A 7294-nucleotide genomic window follows, 5' to 3' on the forward strand; every position below is an offset into this window, starting at 1 on the left:
AATCGCCATTTATTTTCGCGTTTCTAAACGGCTGAAAACGGAAAGCTACTAGGTGACTTGCGGTAACGGTACCTCATGCAAAATAATATTGTCTAGGGCGCTCTTGTTCCACATTTCGATTATCTTTTATCTATTTGAAGATATCAATAATTACTGTAAAATTAGCGGTATTTTAATTTCGCCGGGATGAAGACTCTTAACTTGGAGTTACACGACCATTAATGCTCAAATCTAAAAATGGTTATTGTTTGTGGGGTGGCCTGTGTGGATTACCAGTAAAGCTTGTTAAACATTGCATTATCCTAAACGCTGCCCTAGATAATTTGCAGCCCCGTGCAGTAGTATTATTTACCGTCCCCCACTTTCTCCAGAAAGAATAAATCTTAAAAGCCACGATTTTAACGATGGGGAGGAACATAGTACTCACACTCAAAAATGCTAAACACTACAAATACAATCTCGTTATGTCTGTTTTTTTAAATAACAATCTATTATGTTAGTGAAAGATAAAGCAAGCACACCTGCAAAAGAAAGAGGTAATTCTTTTTATAGAATTCAATATCGAGCTTCAATCTCAATATGTCAGTTTGCAAGTAGCTCTTTTATTTATGTATTTTTTTCCTTCTGTATCTGTTAAAAAAAATAATTAAAAACTTGTTTCCACCCTCAATGATAAGTACAGCCCGGATTTCCATGCACAAACCAACCCCAAGATATGCATGAAAATATGCACGAAAAGTATTTAAAAATATGCACTAAAATATGCATTTAAAAATTTAACATATGCGCTGAAATATATACTAAATAAATAAAAATCTCAATTTCGTACAAAAATATTTTACCTTATTGACATCTTTTGCAATGAATTGTAAACGCTTTTCTTGCGTTTTCTTTTGTAAACCCTCTGCGTATATCAGTAAGAAACGTTTTGTAGATAGAAAAAGTCCTTTATGTATCAGCAGAAGTCACTGGTGCATGTGAAAACACCAAATGTCTTCGTGTGTTAGGTCCTCTTCAAATTCCTTGTTCTCAAGATTAAGTACATTTGCAATGTCACAAATTGTTTTCTATCCGGGATTTTTGCCTAATATTTGACAAAGTTTATCTGACGATATTTTCGCAACACTGTGAATTTCACTGGACAAACTCTACGATAATTCGCCCAACAAGGAGAGTAAATGCTGCAAAGCATTGGTACGGGATTCGAATTGTCTGATAATTTCAGGTATTCTCGATAAGTGGTTGTCTTGCCACTCGTAGAGAAACACTTTTGTGACACATAAATAGCGGCTGCATCATCGGGATTTAGTGAGTCTACAACTGTCTTCACTTGATTTAAATTATTTTCATAATACGACACATCTTCTAGCCACGAGCTTTATTGGGTTAAAACTGGTAGTGGATGTAGCGAAACATTTTTCGCAACTTCGCGAAAGATACGTACGTGCGATGGAATCTTTACAAATACTTTCTTTATATTTGATACAAACGCGTCTACTGCCGGATATTGACATCTGATTGTTTCTGCTACGCGATGAAGACCGTGTGCAAGATAAGTCAGGTGGACTAATTTAGGATACGACACATTATTCTATTATTATATACAACATTTTATTCTACACCTGCGTTTACAAAGTGAGTCAGATCACTTTAAATATAACGTTTCTTGTGATGCACTCTCAAATATGCTATAGTACTCGCGCCGAGTCGTGAAGCTTGACCTAGATCTACCTATTTCACCATCCAATAGAACGCGAGGGTGTGTTCCAGTCGTCAACCCCCACCTATCAAATTTTGTCAGAGTCTTCTCTCGTGCTACACGGAAAACATCTCCCGAGAGTACAGTGTTGTCGGATTGGCGTCAAGTTGCGTTTTGTTAATTCTTTTTTGTTGCGTTATACTTTCGTTGTTAGTATTGGTGCTATTGTTACCATTTTAGAATAGTTGTTACAGTAGTTATTGTTGTGCAGCGTTATTATTGGTAATTTTTAAATGTCTTTTTTTATATACTCGTTTACTATGTCTTCAAAGTTTGGCAACATTGTTGGTGAATTTCAGCTGTTCGACGTTTCCCCAAGTGTGCGCTCGGGAAGCGGCTCCACGAATTGTACCGAAGTTTTCCGATGTGTTGGAGCTCAAGCAAAATATTTCTATGATTGGTTTAAAGCCCAAGCTTCACGACTCGGCGCGAGTACTATAGTACGCAGCAATAAAATTCGGAAATATGCAGTATCCTGTAATATTTACGAAATATGCAAGCACATCAAAATTCACTCAAAATATGCACTTATATGCGGTATCAAATGCGTCTCAAACAAATCCTTACAAGTCCATCGAAAAGGAAAAAAAAAACAAACAAAAAAAAAAAGAATAATTTCCATACGTTTCTGCGTGTTACTACCAGCATGTATTTTGTATATAAATCCGGGCTATAATGATAAGGAACTTTTTTGTGCCAAAGACAAGACTAGTTTTCATATCAAAACTGTGATAACTAAGGAAATGGAATAGTTGTTCGCTACTGTTCGAGAATTGAGTTTATTTATTTATGGTTACATATAGATCACAACAGGTATATTACCTAATGATAGTGACCTAGTCAGAGAGCATGCATGAATTCACTTACATAATTACAAATACACATTTATAGATATGGCCATTTCAATTAATGAATCTTCAATAAGATTGCACAATAGTTCTTAGAGAACGATCGTTTATAGTAAATATGTCAAGTTCAGGATTACTTTCAATATAGGAGTTAAAAATATAACACATTCTCCTAATAGGTGACATGTATAACGTATTTGTTCTTGCAGTAGGTAAATGAAAAGTAATATTTCTAGGGCGCGTGCGTTTACCTGGAACATGTAATTCTAACTGAGATAGTAAATACTCAGAGTCTATATTATTTTGCAATAATTTCATTAAAAAAATCAAAAGTTGGGTGGTACGTCTATCTTCAAGAGATGAGATATCGTGCTTACGAAGGAGGTCGGTATATTTTTCGAATTTTGGATATAGTCCGGTTTCCTTATAAGTACCTCACAAAACGAGATTGAATCGCTTCAAGACGTGTTTTGTTTTTCTGACTGTTGGGATGCCATATGATTGAAGAGTACTCAAGTTTGGATCTAACGTAACTATTGAACAGGGTTTTAAGAACATTAGTATTTGAAAAGTCAAAGCCAAGTCTGATTACGAAGCCGAGGTTTCTGTAGGCTTCACTAACAATGCGATTGATATGCTTGTTGAAGGAAAAGTTGGAGCTAATAGTGACCCCTAAATCAGTTACAGTGTCCACTCTTTGTACAGGAGTGTTGTTTATACTGTAATTAAATTTTAGATTATTAGTTTTCTTAGTGAATGTAATAACGTTACATTTTTTAATGTTAAGATTACGTTTGTCCGATATACACCAAGTATGTAGTGCGCTTAGATCTTCTTATAGTGCGAGAGCATCGGAGGGCTGGGAAATTCTTCGATAGAGTTTTACATCATCAGCAAATAATAATTTAGTACAATTTGGTAGCACATTTGGGAGATCATTTATAAAAATTAAGAATAATAATGGACCAAGGTTTGAGCCCTGAGGGACCCCTGACGTTACAATGAAACTTGGAGTTGTTATATTTTTATAAATTATATGTTGTCTGCGATGAAAGAGGTATGACATTAGGAATTGTCTAGCTTTGAGTTCTTGTATTTGACATCAATCAAGCAATTAATGTTGGGATTTCGACCATTTGCTTTACCACTGTCCATGTGATCTTAAACGAATGCGACCTAAACATGATACAAAATGTTGCCGCCCCTTGCAAATGCACGTGTACTCAGGCCCGCAACTAGAGGGGGCTAGGGGGCCTGCACCCCTAAACTTTTCGTAGCCCCCTAGACCTTAACACAAAATGCTATTATTAATACAAAAAACACAATTTAGCTATATGTAAGAGAATTTTTAATGACGTGCCCCGCTCTAACATATTCATGGCCCCCCAAACCTCTGTGGCTGGTTTCGGGCCTGTGTGTACTGCCTCAATGTAAACAGTAACAATTGTCTCTAGTTTACATACTGTGTTCATGTCACTTAGTAAGTAAATGATATTTTGCTTGACATGAAATAATTACTTGCAGATTTTATATATGGAAGTAATTACAACCTTATTTACAATATTCAACATCATCACTTATCCATTTTAAAATAAGCGCATGTCGGTAAGGCAGGCAAGTGAACGTAGCGGAGCGGTGAGTGTTAACTTTAGGAATTGGCATTACTTAATAACTGTATTTTTTGTATTATAAATAAATACAATATAATCTTCTTAGGGATTTTACAACCGTCACTAGTTATTATTATTATTATTATTATTATTATTATTATTATTATTATTATTATTATTATTATCATTGGTAGTAGTAGTAGTAGTAGTAGTAGTAGTATTGCTCTATTTCGGTTTAAACCGGTTTCAACTTAGTACTCTGACAGCCGTCTGTGTGAAGTGTAGTTAATTTGAAGAGTTTTCCCCCAAAGAACTTTCTGACCATATGACAGGTGTCCAGTATTTACTGATTTTTGTAGATTTGTTAGATGCTATTTGTTTATCTGTTCAAGTTGAGTCATAGTACTTTTAGGGACAATTGCTAGTTGAGATAATGATTGGTCTTACTGTAAGTTTCTGACACTTCCGTAACTTTTTTTATTTCGTCTGCCAGGTCTTTATATTTGTTATTTTCGTACTGAATGTTGTACGTATGCTATGATGAGTCAATTGCACTGCTACGTCTATGAGGGCTACTTCTTCGTCTATTTTATTGATAATAGTGATGCCGGGTCTGTTTGCAGGTACCGTTACATCTGTTCTGATTTCTCAATCTCAGTAGAATTTGTATTTATCGTTTTCAAGTACTGCATTTGGCTCGTATTTATAGTATGGCTTAGAATCGGTGATTAGTTCATGTTATATGCCGAAAACTGGTGAATGCCTTTTGCAACATTGTTGTGTCTTTTTAGATAGTCTTTGGGAGCCATTATACGGCATGAGCCTGTAATGTGTTCGATTGTTTCTGTCTTCCCATTTTCTGTACATTTCATTCGGTATTATTATTATTATTGTAAATAACAATGCAAAACTTTTGGAATGTTAGAAATCTCTTAAGAAAATATTATGAACGAAATCTAATGCATGTTTTAAAAACTTTTTAAACAGAGGAGCAAACATTCAAATGTTTAACAATTATGGTAACCATAATTTGTGTTTCTGACTCTTTGGTGCGTAAGAAAATGTGTTCTAAAATTACAAAATATTTTATTGTCATTATCAGGGATGTAATGAAGCATATACGGGAGTAAACGGCGTATACTCACCTTTTTTTTTTTTTATATAGATCAGCATATACTCACCTTAAACTTACGAAAGAAGTGTACGGAGGTTGGGTATATGCTATACTTTTAAAAACGGTGAAGCGTATACAAACCAAAAAATTCTAGGGTAACATCACTGACTATTTTATAATACTATCAGGCTGTTTCTAATTTTTAAGCGAATAAAAAAAAGTTTACAGTTTGAACTTTATGTGTGTATGTTGAGTACATCGATAGAAAATTCATATTTCAATACGGTTTGCACTAATCGAATAATGTATTCCAGAAGGAAGTTCTTACGTATAAAACATTTAACACATTTTAATCATTAATTAATTATAGTATTTAAAAAAAAATAGTTCCTACAACGGCTGATGAAGAAATACTTACCCTGAAATATGCGGCAACCAGATAATCAACAAAGTAAGGTGGGTTGCATAAGGAGGTTAAGAACATCGTAGCGAGCTTTCTCTAAATTGTTTAATAATGTTTAGTGATGAATGCTTAGGTCATTTGGGATGTTACCAAACTGCTAGCTCGACTTTCACCAGAATATCATGCTCATCCACTATAAGAATCATCTTGGACACGGTAAGTGCAAAAATTTAAATAAACTTAAAAAGAAAAATTACCGACTTGTAAAAAACACCAAAAAGCAGAAAATAAAAATTGTTAAAAAAATACAAAGCGACTACAAATAAAGCCGTAAAACGCAGAAAATAATAATAAAGCGCTTAAAAGTAGAAAGTAATAATAAAAACCTTGAAAGTAGAAAGTAATAATAAAGCTCTTGAAAGTAGAAAGTAATAATAACGTGCTTAAAAGCAGAAAATAATAAAGCTCTTAAAAGCAAAAAAAGAAATAATAAAGCACATAAAAGCAGAAAGTAATAAAGCGCTTGAAAGCAGAAAATAGAAATAAAGCTCTTAAAAGTAGAGAGTAATAATAAATTGCTTAAAAGCAGAAAATAATAATAAAGTGCTTAAAAGTAGAAAGTAATAATAAAGCTCTTAAAAGTAAAAGTAATAATAAAGTGCTTAAAAGCAGAAAATAATAAAACGCTTAAAAGCAAAAAAGTAATAATGAAGCGCATAAAATCAGAAAGTAATAAAGCGCTTAAAAGTAGAAAATAATAAATAGATAAAAGCAGAAAGTAATAATAAAGTGCCTAAAAGCAGAAAGTAATAATAAAGTACTTAAAGTATTTATTTTTTTAACTTGCAAATAATTTTGAATGTAATCATTAATTTGCTCGACTTGGCTCGACTACAGCTTTTCAGTGCTTTTCATTTGTTATAATCAGAACAAGCGACGACAAATTGAACAAGTACACAGTGTGACCACCTTTCCACAACATTGGTTTATTATGTTACCTTTTGCCCTTTAACATAGGATAGTTCCACCTTCAATAACCTTAGTTTGCAGAGGTTTCGCTCGGTGGCTTAAGCAATCTAGCATTTATCGATATCAAGCCAATTTATAGAATCTAGAAGTGTGTGTTAAGGGTCTCATACACGCAGACACATGCATGAAGAAACCTTGCAAGATGCATAAAAAATTATACAACCACAAGTTGATCGTGTCACCTCGTTCATGCATGTTGAAAGTCTTCAGTAAACAGTCATGAAGGTTTTGCCATTCTTCATGCATGTTTACCGTGTAAGTGCTCCTTCATGCAAGTTGGTTGTTTTATATTTAGGTCCGCCAATCACGACAGTGAAAGAAATCACGTGACACTTTTCTTTGATTCATTCTTCTAGTAAGTTGGACAAGTTGGTACGTGTCTGAGCAAAAAATTCTTCCAACATGCATGATGAAACAAATCTTTCATGCATGTTGGGCATGCAAATGTGTGCGTCTTTGAAGTAGGATTACCATTTGAAGTAGTCTTTGAAGTAGGTAATTTTTTTGACCCAAAATCGGACAAACCTTAAA

The sequence above is a fragment of the Thermobia domestica genome, chromosome 14, assembly GCF_964235325.1.
Source record: "Thermobia domestica chromosome 14, izTheDome1.hap1.1, whole genome shotgun sequence".
In the NCBI taxonomy this organism is placed as follows: Eukaryota; Metazoa; Arthropoda; class Insecta; order Zygentoma; family Lepismatidae; genus Thermobia; species Thermobia domestica.